This window comes from Ovis canadensis, chromosome 6, assembly GCF_042477335.2.
Source record: "Ovis canadensis isolate MfBH-ARS-UI-01 breed Bighorn chromosome 6, ARS-UI_OviCan_v2, whole genome shotgun sequence".
NCBI lineage: Eukaryota > Metazoa > Chordata > Mammalia > Artiodactyla > Bovidae > Ovis > Ovis canadensis.
Window position 1 is genome coordinate 61,438,224 of NC_091250.1, and position 16,399 is coordinate 61,454,622.

Consider the following 16,399-nt stretch of genomic DNA (forward strand, 5'->3'; position numbering starts at 1 on the left):
TGTGAATTTTATGGTTCCTCTTTATATTGTGATGCCAGCTTTAAACGCCAGCAGGACTTCCCTGGTGGCTCAGATGGTAAAGAATCCGTCTGCAGTGCAGGAGACCCAGGTTCGATTCTTGGGTTGAGAAGATCCCCTGGAGAAGGGAATGGCAACACACTCCAGCATTCTTGCCTGGAAAATTCCATGGACACACCATGGAGTCGCAAAGAGTTCGACACGACTGAGCAACTTTGCTTCACTTCAAATAAAGCAAGAACTTTGAAACTCAAATGCAGTATTCCTAGAAGTACACAATTCGTGTCTGTTAGCTTGGACACATATTTTGTGTCCACCAGAACAGCAGGGACACTGCACAGAATTCACTCAACTGTTTTCATTTCTCTTGTTTGTGCACATTCTGCTGACTGACGTTCCCTACCTTACTGATGAGTAACGAGGCAATGAAAGGGAGAAGTCGAGGTTACCCTTTCCTTCTGTGTCAGCATTTTCAGCCTTGAGTGGATGGCTAATACAGGAAAGTAAGTGGTGAGGAAAGAGCTGATATGGCTTCTCAGTTATTTCTTGTGTTGTATTTGGACAAAGCTCTGGTTTGAATGGGAGGCATGGCCTCTTGGGGGCCCTTGCTTGATCAGTTATAGATGTAGCACCTACACTTTGAGCCTTGCAGTACTCCCACTTGTGAGCTGCTGGAGTTTTGTACTCATGCATGTGTGCTAAAGTTGATTTAGTCGTGACCGATTCTTTGTGGGACCCTATGGACTGAGGCCACCAGGCTTCTCTGTCCGTGGGATTCTCCATTGCATTGCATGCAGGTGGATTCTTTACTATCTGACCCACCAGGGCATTGCACATGCTCTCTCGGGGTGGGAGAGAACTGCAGGCATGCACACTGCCCATCTGCTTCTGCTCCATTGCCCCATGGCACTTAACTTACAAAGTTAAGTTAAAAGAAAAAATTGTTAAGAATTTCAGGACCCTGACAACAGAGCATTTCAGCTAAAGAATGAGGCCCAAAAATGGGGGTTGCGATCATTTGAAGAGTTGGGTTCCATCCCTGACTCTGTCATTTACTAACAAGCCTAGTAACCTTTCTTGATGTCAATTTTCTTATCTGGAATATGGGACAGAAACACTTGGCTTCCTATGGTTATTAAAACAAAGTAATGTATGTAAGTTTCCCAGGTGGCTCAGTGGTAAAGAATCTGCCTGCCAAACAGGAGACATAAGAGATACAGCTTTGATCCTTGGGTCAGGAAGATCACCTGGAGAAGGAAATGGCAACTTACTCCAGTATTTTTGCCTGGAAAATCCCATGGACAGAGAAGCCTGGCAGGCTACAATCTGTTGGGTCACAGAGTCAGACACAACTTAGCGACTAAACAACAATGTATGTAAACATTTAGCCCCAGAACTGGTTTACTCCAAGTGCTAGGCATACAGTTATGCCTCAAAATATATTGGACTAGCATACGTGGTACGTGATACACTTCCCACGCTTCTTTGCATTTTTGTTTCCTTGAGTATTTCTGAAGTGAAGTACCAAGTCAAGAAAGCTACTATCAAACCCAAGCCACAGAGGTCAGAACTAGCCTTGGACTCGTTATTAGAATGAGCTGGACTAGGGTCACATGGTACAGCTCCAAGTGGATCTGGGGTCAGCTGAGGGACAGGGTGAGGAGCAAGTGGGGAACAGGATGCAAAGAATCACTGGAAACAGACTGGCGTTGTCCTCTAACAAGTGACTTGCTTTCTAGCCCCAGTCTAGAATGTGGCATTGTTTTACAGGATTTGTACATTGTTTGTGTCAAGGTTAAAAATCCGATAGTTGGAGAGAGCTTACAACTGTCAGCACCGTCATGTGCCTCACCCAGCGGTTAGGACCTGGTGCTCTCACTGCCAGGACCCACGTTGGACCCAGGTTGGACCCAGTTCAGTCCCTGGTGGGGAAGCTAAGATCCCACAATTTTGGCAAAAATATAAATAGAATAAAATAGTGCTTCCTCTCTTGGCCCAAGTTCATTACAAAGACTGCAGAGGGGTTCTGGGGTCTGCCTGTTAGTGCTGAGTATTTACATTTTCCACTGGAATCCTGGAAGTCCAAAAGTAATGTCCCTTCTTTGCCTTATAGAATTTGGAATCAAGTGAAAAATAAGGCAGAATATAGACTTATGGAGATGAAAATATCCATTGTATTACTAAGGAAGCTGATTGTTAAGACATGGCTTTCTTTTAGCTCTGCAGAGAGGGGAAAAGCTTGCTAACATTCCACCCTGGAATGAAACCAGTTTACTAACCCAGCTACAGGCAGATGTGAATGCCACAGGTGTCCCCCATGGGGCATCATCAACCCCCAAGGCCAGCTCCCTTGCCCTCACAGGTACCCTGGTCCTTGAGTGAAGCACGTGAGGGACATGTCTTGAGTCAAGGCAGCAAGTCACTTCCCAAACACCCAGCCGAGGTGAGAAAGGGGGCGTTTTTCTTCCCCCTGGAGTTTTAGTCCCAAGTAAGACAACAGGCAAGCTTTGCTCAGGGAAGCGAACATTCCCTGACCTTATCCTACTCCTAGCTCTCCTCATTCTTTCTGCAAACAATCAAGGAGTCATATTCCTTCTTTGTTCCTCTTAACAGTCATTTTTGCTCCTCAAGGAAGGAAGGCATTAAGAATTTAAGTGTGGTAGTGAAAAGATATTATCAGGAGACTGATTTTGGATAGAGCAGGAAGTTAGGGTAGAAACAGGTCTGGTAGTTGGTAGGCGTGACCATTAACTGCTGCTCCCGACTCCCTCACATGTTTCTGTATGAATGCCAGTCCAGACAGGCATGCTGCCTCGCGCTCAGGTCTGGTGAGATGACTTCAGTGGAACCCTCAGAGAGTGAGGTAGGAGTGTCCCACAACTGGGGACCCATCTTGTGTCAGGAAAAAGGGCTGTGTCTGAGAAATAGCCACAGTCCTATCTGACAGACAGTTGAATGATGTCCAGTATGGCTCACTCACACCAATACACATAAAAATTAGAGAATGTAATGAGACAAAAAGTAATCTCTCTACACAGTGCCTACTTTTAGGGCTGTGGATATTCAAGGAATGAAGAAATGAATAAAGGCTGCCACATTTGGATAAACACTACAATGGAAATGTTTGCATAACTAGAAACAAAATATATAATAAATAAACAGTCTTAGGATCACTTAAGTCACAAATTCAAGCTGGCTGGGAGCCCAGCTGAGGCTGTCAACCAGAGTGCCGTGGGTCTCTTTCATGTGACCTCTCTTTGTGGCTTGGGCTTCACAAAGTGTCGTGACTGACTCAAAATGGGATCGGACCAAGACTGGGGAAGAAGCAGCACTGGACCTCTTACATATGGCCTTTCCTCAGAAGTTCTACAGCATCACTCTTACCACATTTTATGTTCAAAGCAATGACAATCCCAGTTAAAGGGGAAGAGACTCCACCATTCCCTAGGAAGAATGGCAAAGAATTTGCAGCCATTTTTAACCCACCTCCATTAGATTTGTGAGTTAAGTGATCCTACGACTATTTAGTATTTTATTTCTAGTTATGCAGATATCTTCATTGTATCATTTATCCAAATCTGGAAGCCTTGATTCATTTCTTCACTCTTTGAATAACTACCGCACTAAAAGTGGGCACTGCATAGAGAGATTTCTTTTTGTCCCACTACATTCTCTAATTTTTATGTGTATTTAGACTTTTCATCTTCATGATAAACATCTAGAGACCTTCTGGGACTCACAGAAATGCTCACTGGTGGATCACTTACATATTGAAATTGCTCTGAAGGGGATCTTTTGTTTGGATTTTTTCTGTTTTCCTGCACTGTGTGACATATAGAATCTGAATTTCCTGACTAAGAATCAAACCCATTCTCTCTGCCCTCTTGGAAGTGTAGAGTCTTAGCCACTGAGCCATTAGGGAAGTCCCTGATTTTTCTAATCTCAGTATTCAAACACTGCAAGCAATTTTTTGGATATAATTTAGGCAGCAGTGAAGTTCACCTTTGTTAGAAAGTCCCTCCTTCCTAATGCAGGTTAATCATTCCAACAGTATCGCAGGGGAGAACGTTCAGTACCTGAGAACAATGCAAGTTTCCCCAAGGATGCCCCAAGTTCTCTTTTGTTTCATGGTTGACTAGTCAGCACAGCTCACTTAATAGGGAGAAAAAAATCAGGAGTTTTTTCTTACAAAAATTTTTGGAACACTTTGAAATCTTCCTTTTTTGCATGCTTTTGATAAGAAATATCTTACTGAATTTTCTATTTATCTACAAAAACAGCATAGAGTCAGTACTCCCAAGCAAATAACATAGAGACATTAAAGGAAAAACTGAAGACAAGAACTCATGCTTACCCCCTCCAAGATAACTGGTACCAATATTTTTGAAGTATTATTTCAGGTTTTTTTCTTTTCTGATGCTCAAACCTATCAAAAACATGTTTATTCACGTTTAGTTTTGCTTTCTGCTTTGTTTTCTTTTAACATTTAGTGGTTAATTTAAATTTCTTCTTCTTTTTTTAACTAATTTTTTCTTTTACACTAAGTCCTTGTTTTTTATCTATTTTAAATGCAGCAGTGTGTACATGTCAATCCCAAATTCTCAATCTATCCCTCCCTCTCACTTGTCCCTCCTGATAACCATAAGTTCATTTTCAAAGATTTTTTTAAAAAATTGAAGTATTGTTGATTTATAATTCTGTGACAGTTTCTGGTGTACAGCAAAGCAATTCAGTTATCTGTATTCTTTTTCATATTATTTTCTGTTATCATTTATATCATAGAATGTTGAATATAGCTCTCTGTGATGTACAGTAGGACCTTGCTGTTTCTTCACTCTGCGTGTGATAGTTGGCATCTCCTAGTCCCAGCTCCTCGGTCTATCCCTGCCCCAGAACCCTCCCTCCTTGACAACCATAAGTCTGCTTTCTTTATCTGGGAGTCTGTTTCTGTTTCGTAGATAAGTTCATTTGTGTCATATTTCATTTTATTACTTTTTGGTCACACCCATGGCATGTGGGATCTTAGTTCCCCAACCAGGGATTGAACTCATGCCCCCCGCACTGGAAGTGCAGAGTCTCAGCCAGGGAAGTCCTTCATTTGTGTGATATTTTAGATTCCAAACCAAGGGATATCATACAGCATTTGTCTTTTCTTTCTGACTTTCTTCACTTAGTATGATAATCTCCAGATCCAGCCATGTTGCTGCAAATGGCATTATTTCATCCTTTTTTATGGCTAATATTCATTGTGTGTATATAGATATATACATATAAATATATATATATAACACATCTTCTTTATCCATTCATCCATCGATGAACATCAGGTTGTTTCCAAGTTAAGACTTTCTCTTAACCTAACAAGGACTAGAAAAATAGTGATTTATGAGGAAGCAAAGAAAGAACTTTCTATTAAACAACTTTTAAAGATCAAAAATACAGCACTGAAATACATTAAAAAAAATGCAGGGAACATTTAATAGAAAAAGATTCATAAAGGGAAAATGTTTGGTTTACTCCAAAATGTTTTTTTAAAGCTTTCTTTTTTCAGTCACATAAAAAACTAAACAGAAAAGTATAATGAATTCCTACATGCCTTTCACTAAGCTTCAGTAATTATCAACTCAGAGCCAGTACTTTTTCACCTATAGCCCAACCCATTTTCTCCCTTCCCACGTTGTTTCAAAACCAAGCTCAAAGATCATATAATTTCATTCATAAACATTTCAACATGCATTTCTAAAAGATAAAGAATACTTTAAATAAAATTGTCACACAATGATGGATGTTAACTAGACATTGTGATTGCTTTATAATATATAAATACAATGAATCATTGTGTTGTGTACTTGAAACTAATAGAATGTTATATGTCAGTTATAGCTCAATAAAAATCTTAAAAAGTACAATACCATTAGCATATCTTAAAAAGTAACAATAATTTCTTTAAAGTAGTTGGACATTTTAATATACAACTATTTAGTGGATCTTGCAGTAAAAAATAAGTAAAATAAAGGATATAGTTCTTCACTGTCCAATACAATATGTTGTAGTCACAAGTGTTGAGTACTTGTGCTTACTGTAACTGGGAAATTAAAATTTAAATTAACTTTAATATAATTTTTAAAATGATACTTGATTCAGTATTGATGATTTTTAAAGAATGTTTAGAACAATTTGGATATGTGAATCTGCTTTTGAAACTGTAAATTTTATAGAATCTAAATACTGAGCAATAACTGATGACAATTTAGCATCTGAATTGAGATACACTATAAAGGTAAAGCACATCTTGGAATTTATGAAAGAACTTTGAGGAATAAATAATTCCCATAATAAAGAAATTGTTGCAGGACAAGGGAGAGAAGAAACTATGGGTTGTATCACAACTCAGTTTTAAAGCTAACGCAGACACAAAGTTTAAAAAAAAAGATAAATGTTGTACATGTTGTTTACTTATACAGAGACAAGAATTTTAAACAAAACTCCAGTAAATAAGTCAAGTAGCACATAAAATAACAAATTATGTTATGGCAGAAATTTAAGAAAGGTTTATTATAAAACTTCTACTCATAAAAATCACATCAATTCTCTGCCAAATAGTTTTGAAAAAAATTAATAAACTCCAATATCCACTTCCAATTTATCTAAAAAGTAAACTTTGATTAAAAAAAAATGCTTTCTCTTCATGATATAGAACATCCATCTCAACATCCAATCTCTAACATGTATAAATAAGAATTAACATCAGGGCTTCCCTAGTGGTCCAATGGTTAAGAATCTGCCTTGCAATGGAAGAGACACCATTCGATCCCTAGCCTGGGAAGATCCTACACACCACGGAGCAACTAAGCCCGGGCACCACGACTACTGAAGCTGGAGCACCTAGAACCCGTGCTCGGCAACAAGAGGAGCTACTGCAGTGAGAGGCCCGAGCATCACAGTAGAGAGTAGCCCCTACTTGCCACAACTAGAGAAAGGCCTCGTGCAGCAACAGACCCACCATCGCCAAAAAATAAAATAAATCTTAAAAAAAAAATAGTATCACGCTTAAAAGTTAAACACCAAAAGGATTTTCAGTAAAATTAGGAACAAGACAAAGATTCATATTACCATCACAACTAAATACCATGATTCCCAAAGTCTTAACCATTTCTAAAATAAAGTGCAAAGAAATGTCACTCACAATAGTAATAATGCCATTAGCTACCCAGAAATAAGCCTAGAAAGAAATGTAGAAAAAGGAGGAATCAGAATTACATATGCAATGTAATATTTATTAAAGAAAAAAGTGCATAATTAATAGGTAATTTTTTTATTATACCTTCCTAAACTTTCCATTAACATAGGCATAAATTGTATGATCATTAAAAGATAAACAGCAACAACAAAATAAAAAAATCCAGAGAGAGAGAGAGTTGTAGTTGACAAGCTGATGAGTGTGAAGCATCAGGAGAGGGAAGGTGGGAAGGGATCACCTGGGAAGCCAGGTGCTTGCCCTCCTTTCCCCAGGACACCTTAGGAGATACCACTTCCTGGAATATGTCTCTATTCTTCCAAAGCTGAGTGTGACATTCAGGGATGCACCACTGGGGTTCAAATTCCTCAGTGAGTCAAAGCTGAAACTTGCCAATAATTAGATGGCTGTAAAAGTCACGAGAGGGCAAGCAGGCCGTGCGATAAAATTTTTCCATCTGGCTAAAGTCCTCTAATCCCAGATAGTGTGCAGATTGGGCCCCTGGGGCAGTTGGCCGCCTAAGGGCCCACCCCTTCCCAATGAGTGAAAGGCCCCGGCCTAGGGCAGGATTGAGTCTTTGGAAGCCAACTTTATCTTTCACTTCCATGCTCCAAGGGCCCACCTGGAGAGAGGCAGAAGTAATGGGTCTGTGTGTGTGGATGTCACCCTCAGTCTAGCCACTATATTCTCGACATTTCCTTTAAAAATCGCCCTCAGTCTAGGGTAACAGGAATTCTGGTTCATTGCTGGTAACTTCTGAGGCTTGCGCGGAGTGCTCACGCCTTTGGTTGTGACTGTCACCTTTGGTTCCAAGCTGCACTGTCTTCTGCTCAGAGCTGGACTCATTGCTTGCTACTTACTCATTTGGTGTTTCTTCGCCTTTTCCATTCCACTTCCAAAGCACCAAAACTGCGTTAAAGTTACAGGCTTTCCTAAAACCCTGAAAATGTCATGGGGCAGACAAGGCAAGAAGCAAAATTTCCATCTCAACTCCATCTGTCAGCTTCCTGTGCTCACCTGGCCGGTTTATTCCCTGGCCTAGCTCCCTGTGCTTAGCAAGTTCCTTCCTCTCAGATCACAGCCTCCTTTCAATTTCCCTTGGCCCATGCCCAGGGACTTCCAAACTCCCTCCCTGTTTCCCGGGTGTCCACAGAGGAATTCCCAAGTCAGTGAGCATTATGGTAAGTGAGGCGGGCACCCTGATCCTGGGCTCTGTGGAATGGTGGGGCTCTTCCTTCTAAACCGCAGGTGTGCTGGTTAGGCCCTGGTATGAGCACTGGAGTGGTTTTCCTCCACCTAAAGCAGTTCCTCCATTGCCTGTCTCCAGGATGACTTCTGTGGGTCCCTTATTACTGGAGTGTTGCAACTTCACAGAACCTGTTAAAATGCAGAACCCCAAGCCCCATCTCAGACTCAGTAGGTGGAGGGCCAGGAATGTTCATTTCTCAAGTAATCCTTATGCTGCTAATCTTCAAATCATACCCGGAGAGACTCTGTCCTCAGCAGAGGGCAAAAATGATAATGCTTTTTCATATAGTTTGCCAAGCCTTTTCTTTTTCTCTCCTTTTCTCCCTCTGTCTCTCCATTCTTCCTTCCTTCCTCCTCCTCCATTTTTCTTATACTTTCAAAAATGTTCACAGTTATTCCTGGGTAGTAATAAACATTTATAAAGAAAATTATATATAAATATATCTCCAAATCCATTGGACTTCTCTGGTGGTTCAGTAATGAAGAATCCACCTGTCAATGCAGGAGACTCGGGTTCAATCCCTGGGTTAGGAAGATCCCCTGGAGAAGGAAATGGCAACTCACTCCAGTGTTCTTACCTGGAGAATTCCACTAACAGAGGAGTCTGATGGGCTACCGTCCCTAGAGTCACAAAATAGTCTGATACGACTTAGTGACTAAACAATAGCAACAATATATTCATTATATATGGATATATAAAAAGATAGAAATGCTTGTATTTATGTCTTTTGGCCCTCTTTCCAATTTTTTGAATTTATTTTGTCACTAGGAAAAAAATAAAATAAAGAAAATAAAAACTTGAACAACTTTTAGCAAGTATGTCAATTGTGAAACCAGATTTGACCGGAATGTCTCCTTGCTCAAGAACAAGTCTTTGTCTCCTAATATCAGTGAGAGACTATTTTTTTGGACTCCAAAATCACTGCAGATGGTGACTGCAGCCATAAAATTAAAAGATGCTTGCTCCTTGGAAGAAAAACTATGACCAACCTAGACAGCATATTAAAAAGCAAAGACATTACTTTGTCAACAAAGGTCTGTCTAGTCAAAACTGGTTTTCCAGTAGTCATGTATGTATGTGAGAGTTGGACTATAAAGAAAGCTGAGTGCAGAAGAATTGATGCTTTTGAACTGTGGTGTTGGAGAAGACTCTTGAGAATGAGTCCCTTGGACTGCAAGGAGATCCAACCAGTCCATCCTAAAAGAAATCAGTCGTGAATATTCATTGGAAGGATTGATGCTGAAGCTGAAACTCCAATATCTGATGCGATGTGAAGAACTGACTCACTGAAAAAGACCCTGATGCTGGGAAAGATTGAAGGTGGGAGGAGACAGGGACGACAGGATGAGATAGTTGAATGGCATCACTGACTCGATGGACATGAGTTTGAGTAAGCTCCGGGAGTTGGTAATGGACAAGGAAGTATGGCATGGTGCAGTCCATGGGGTCACAAAGAGTCGGACCCTACTGAGCAACTGAACTGAGCTGAACTGAACTGAACTGAGGGAACCAGGGGGTTGTTCCTGTGACTGCAAAGAAACCTCCCAAGTGACCATGTGTGGTGTCCCAGCAGGAAGTTCCTTTGGCCTGGGCCTGCTGAGCTCCGTAGGGTGCCTCTCCTCTCCCCACCCCATCCTCTCCTCTGCCTGACACCACAAGAGGCTTGGGAGAATCGAATGCAGATGCTTGTGAAAGTGCTTTGCAAACTGTGCCCAGCAGTCACTCCTGCAGCCTTCAGGGCTTTCCACAAACCCTTAGGAAGTCCTACTGTGCTTCAGGGTGCAGTGGGCATGGGCTATACCCTAAGTGAAGGCACTTTCCTGCTTTCAAGGTGCTTCAGCTGTCCAGAGAAAGAAACTGACACTTAGACAAAGTTGAGTTTTGCTAGGGCAGGAGGAATCAAGCCAATCTGGAGCAAATTCTAGTCCTTCAGTGACCTGAGGCAACTTACCTTTGGGCGCTGTTATCTCAGAAATGTGAAGATAGCTAGCTATTTCACAGGTGGTTTTAAGGATTGAAAAGAGATTGTCCCAAACCTCAGGAATTATTATTATCTCTCCTTTAAAATCTTTTCTCCACCTCCCTGTAACCTCTACCATTATTTCATTAATACCATCCCCCACTTTTGCTTCCTGAGTAAGAAAGCTAAGCTGCTTCAGTTTGCAACCCCATGGTCTGTAGCCTGCCAGGCTTCTCTCTCTATAGAATTCTCCAGGCAAGAAAACTGGAGTGGGTTGCCATTTACTTCTCCAGAGAGTCTCCCCAGGGGCCTTTGCTTCCTAAGCAGCAATATTCGTGAAATCCTGGTTTTGATGCAGGAATCCTATCTTTTCTTCTAATGAACATTAAAACGAATGCATAGCTGTAAAAATTCAAGTTCCCCTAGAAACACTTCATGTACCCCCCCACCCAGGGCATAAATACTATAGTTAAGCAGGGAAATATGGATTTTTTAAAATATTCTTAATTATATTGTTTCAGATGAGACTTAAATACACGCAATTTTGTTGATTCTGAGAAATAAGCACAGAGTAAGTAAGAGGGCTTACTCTTAGGGTTGGGTTGGGGGGTGGAAATTACCCAGAAGGGGTGACATATGAACACAACACTGAAGCTTGACCTATGGTGGGTCATCAGACAGGTGAGAAAAAACTTGGGGGGTGGCATGGCTAAGGGAGGCACTTTCCAAGAGAAGGGGGACAAAGGCTAGGAGGAGAATAAGACATTTGAACATTTTCGAGGAATTGCCTACAGGTAGGCAGGTTGGGCTGTAAATGGAAGCCTGTGAGAGATGAGCTTGGAAGGGTGGATAAGCCGACTCAGATACAAATAAAGAAGGGAGTGCATGCTCTTTGAGGAACTTGAACTTGATCCTGGCAGTCAGAGTGAAGCCCTGAGGAGTCATATGTTTCCATTCACAGCCTAAGAAGATGTCAGAATTATTTAGGGTAGTTCAAGATGGGAGGTGCACAAGGCTGCCTGACAGATCTGTAAAAGCAGCTCCCATACTTCCCGGTTCTCATCCCTTCGTTCACTAACTGGGGCTTCCACATAAATCACATAGAACTATTCATTTCAGCAGAAATGAGCCTTTTTTGTGATGTCAGCTTCTACTGTCCCAGAAAGCCATGAACGTTGGAACTGTCAGAGCTACCTTTGTTTCCTTCCTCTGCTTTGCCCGCCACATAGGCTGAGCAACTTGTCAATTTCCACTTTCTGATAACTGATCAAATCCTGTGCCCTGTCTGGCTCCCATTGCCACTGCAGTTTACACCCTCTTCATCTCTCACTTCTGTGCTTTGCCATGGTCTCCAAACCATCTCAGTGCTGGTTGTATCTGTATGCCTCCGCATAGGTAGTGATAAGATCCTAAGCAAATCCCTTCATCTTCAGGGTCCCAGTTTCTTCATCTATCAAATGGGGATGATGTGTTTATATACCTATCTATCTCATAGGATTGCTTTGGGGATTATGTGAGCTACTGAGTATCACGCATTTCCTATATTGCTTGGTATATAGTAGAAGTTCAGTGAGGATTTGGCATTATATTATATCCCCCTTCCATTCTGTAGGGTTTCCCTGGTGGCTCAGATAATAAAGTGAAACATGAAAGTGTTAGTTGCTCAGTCATGTCTGACTCTTTGCGACCCCATGGACTGTAGCCAAACAAGCTCTTCTGTCCGTGGAATTCTCCAGGCAAGAATACTGGAGTGGATTGCCATTCCCTTCTCCAGGGGATCTTCCCAACCCAGGAACTGAAGACAGGTCTCCTGCACTGTAGGCAAATTCTTTACCAACTAAGCTACCAAGGAATACCTCAGATGGTAAAGTATTTGCCTGCAACGTGGGAGACCTGGGTTCAATCTCTGGGATGAGGGATCAACAGGGATGAGGCTGGGATGCAGTGAGAGAGTCACTGGGGGCACAAAATTGTAGGAGGCGCTGCCTCTCAGGGTCATACAAGTGCTCCCTCAAGTCCTGTGCCCTAGTTCCAAATGTGGGTTTCAGTTCAGTTCAGTCACTCAGTCGTGTCCGACTCTGAGACCCCATGCATTGCAACACGCCAGGCCTCCCTGTCCATCACCAACTCCTGGAGTTCACTCAAATTCATGTCCATCGAGCTGGTGATGCCATCCAGCCATCTCATCCTCCATCGTCCCCTTCTCCTCCTGCCCTCAATCCCTCCCAGCATCAGAGTCTTTTCCAATGTGTCAACTCTTCTCATGAGGTGGCCAAAGTACTGGAGTTTCAGCTTTAGCATCAGTCCTTCCAAAGAACAACCAGGACTGATCTCCTTCAGAATGGACTGGTTGGATCTCCTTGCAGTCCAAGGGACTCTCAAGAGTCTTCTCCAATGCCACAGTTTAAAAGCATCAATTCTTCAGCGCTCAGCTTTCTTCACAGTCCACCTCTCACATCCATACATGACCACTGGAAAAACCATAGCCTCCACTCTACCCTACTTTGTTTTCCTCTAGTTGAGTGATCCTCTGTGCAGAGGACCAAACTCTCCAGCTGTGGGTAAAATGCAAGCAAAGCTCCAGTGCAGCCTTCCAGGTACCCTTCAACAGAAGGGAGTAAAAGGAAGAGGGGGAGCCCAGGGAAGGTTTAGGGTTACTGTGACCCAGGGGAGGGGTGTGCCAAGGATTAGATGAGTGTCAGTGTCCCAGGCATCCAGACCGCCCACGGTAGTGGTCTGCCGCCACCAGCCTTGAGTCATCACAGGCTGCCTAGTATGTTTCAATATCAAAATGTGGATCTGTAGTTTCTCCCACTCCCAGCTCAGTCTTCCATCAAGGGAGCAATGCCCCTGCCTCCCTTTTGGTTGACACTGGTCCCAAGCAACTAAAGTGTGTGCTGATTAGCTGAGGTCATTCTTCCATGCCCTGAACAGCTTTATACTGCTGATTGATTACCTGGGCAACTCTGGATCCATTGGGATTTTGGAGGGTGGCTGAGGTTAGGGATCAGGTATCATCCTATGAAGAGGTGACCCAGGCAGACATGTCAGTCTTGACCCCTCACACCCTGGGTGAGGTGATGGGCATGGGGCAGGGATGAGGTGGAAGTAGAGGACAGGGAGAGGTCTCAAGTTTTCTGTGCATCTGTCCTGCCCAATATTTTAGAACTCCTTTCAAATCAGCAAGTTAATGTAGAGAGGTGAGACCACATCAGGCTGGTCCCAATCTGGGACTTGTGATTAATGTATCATGAAAGAAATTGAGGATGTTGCTGAAGCCAATTAGAAAGTCAGTGGTGCTGGGAATACCAGTCAGCAGGGTGTGCACTCCCGACCCCAGGAAGGCTTTCCCTTTGCCCCAAGGTTCATTCTTCCTCATCTTCCTTCACCTCTCATCCTGGTCCCCTCCAATGGGCTTGACCCAGAAGAAGACTGTACATTTAGGTCAATGCCAGGTGGCTGTGAACTCTGCACCTCCAACTGACCATCATTGAGGTCAAGTTTCCCAATCTCTTTGAGTCCCAGTTTCCCGGCTGCAGGATGGAAACTGTATATCTGCCCAGAAGATGGACGAACAAATGTGGTAGTGTTTGCTGAGCCCTTGCTCAGTTTCCAATGATGCTAGTTACCCAGGTTCCTCAGGTTAGTTCTGTCCCACCTTTTTTTTCAAATGCAGAAGAGTTGGGTTTTTCACAACTTTAACATAAGTGAAGGAACGAATAGTTGAGTTAAGACTTTTGAGGAAGATTTCTAGTGGGTCCCTTGGGCAAGAATTATTAATAATAGTGATTAAAAAAATGTATGGAGTATTTTCCGTGAGCCCCTCTCTGTTCTCAGTACTTTACAAGGATTAGCTCATTTATTCCCCCACCAGATCTGTGAAGCAGGAACTACTGTCATCCTTATTTTACAAATGAAGAGAAATACTCTCATCCCCTAGAGAGCAGGCTCACCTATCTACTCCTGCTGCATCGTTTGTTAAAGAATGGCTTTGGACCTCTCATGATTTAAAATAATAATTTGTTGAGGACAAATTCCTATAACACAAAATTAAGCACTTTAAAATGAACAATTCAGTTGCATTTAGTACATTCCAAAATATTTTCATTCTTCCCTAGCCCCTGGCTACTGCCGAGCTGTGTTCTCTCTCTACGGATTTATCTATTCTGAATATTTATATAAATAGATCCTATAATATGTGACTTTGTTGTTTCTGGTTTTTTTCATAAAGCATCATGTTTTCAAGATTCATGGACATTGTAGCATGGATCAGTGCCCTTTTATGGCTTAACAATTCTTCATTTTGGGCACCATGATTTGCTTATTCACTTAATCCTTGATGGACATTTGGACTGGTTCCACCTCTTGGTTATTGTAAGTCCTGTTGCTATGAATATGCTTGTACATTTATTCATTAGAATCCCTGCTTTTAATTTTTTAGTTATATGCTAAGGGGTGGAATTGTGGGATCATGCGGTGATTCTACGTTTAAATTTGGAGGAACTACCAAACTGTTCTCTACAGCACTGCGCTATCTGACATTCCCACCAACAGTGTATGAGGGTTCCAATACTTCCACGTACTTGCTGTCTCTCTCTGTTACTTTCCGTTTTTAAAAAAGCTTCCAGTGAGTGTAAGTAAAGTGGTAACTCATTGTGGCTTTGACTTGCATCCTTTGAAGAAGGACGTTGATGCCTTTTCATGTGCGTTGTAGGCTCTTTGTATATCTTCCTTGGGGAAAAGAAAGTCTGTTCAAGTACTTTGCATATCTTTTAAATTGAGTTGTTTGTCTTTTTATTGAGTTATTATTTATATAAAATGAATACAAAACCCTTATTAGATGTATGAGTTGCAAATATTTTCTCTCATTCATAAGTTGTCTTTTCACTTCCCTGATGATGTTAGACACACAAAAGTTTCTAATTTTGATGAAGTCCAATTTATCTACTTTCGTTGTTGTTGTTCTTGGCTTGTCATCACATCAAAAAATCAATTGCCAAATTTATATTTATGAAAGTTTACTACAGATTTCTACTCAGAGTTTTACAGTTTTAGCTGTTACATTTATATCATTATCCATTTTGAGTTAGTTTTTCCATATAATGTGAGGTAGGTGTTGAAATTCTTTTGCATGTGGAAATTCAGTTGTCCCAGTACCAACTGTTGAAGAGATGCTTCTTTCCCCCATTGAATTATTTTTTTCCCCTTGTGATTTGAACCTCTGTGGAACAGGCATGAAGACAATTAAGAAGAGCAGGCATCTCAAGCCCTGGTGTGGGAATGAGACCAGAGGAGCTATCGGGACAGGTTGCTTAGCGTGTCAAAAAAGGACTGGGAAAGACATTTCTAGAGCTGCAGCCCTGCGTGTCAGTAGGGGGCTGCTCGACATTTATGAATTCATCAAGCATGAGTTGAGTTACCACAACCACACTGATTTAATTTCTCCAATGCAATGGCAAGAATGAATGATGCAAACCACCCAAATGGTTATATCCAGATCCCCAATTAAGAACTCAGTGCAACTGACATACCAGCAGGCCAGGCTCACCTTTGTACAAGGGAGGCTACGTGATTTCCATCACTTGAGTCATTTATTTCCTCTATTTGCTTCTCTACTATTCCCAACATTATTCAAACTGGTAATTATAATACAGTATTTTACAGTTTTCAAGAAGTATTCACATGCTATTGCGGTGAATTATTAACTGAAATAAGATCTCATGCTAATCTGAGAGAGTCAGTGAGCTTGAAATTGTAAATAAAACACTTAGGAAGGATTCCACATTTATAGTACAGAAACTACAACTGACTTGCTTTGAACTAAGAGAATGAGAAAAGAGGATTACTGTTTTCTAAGTATTTACCATACATTAAACACACAGACAAATGCACAACCTCTACTTTCTCACTTAATGCTTGCCGTAGCCTGAGAAGC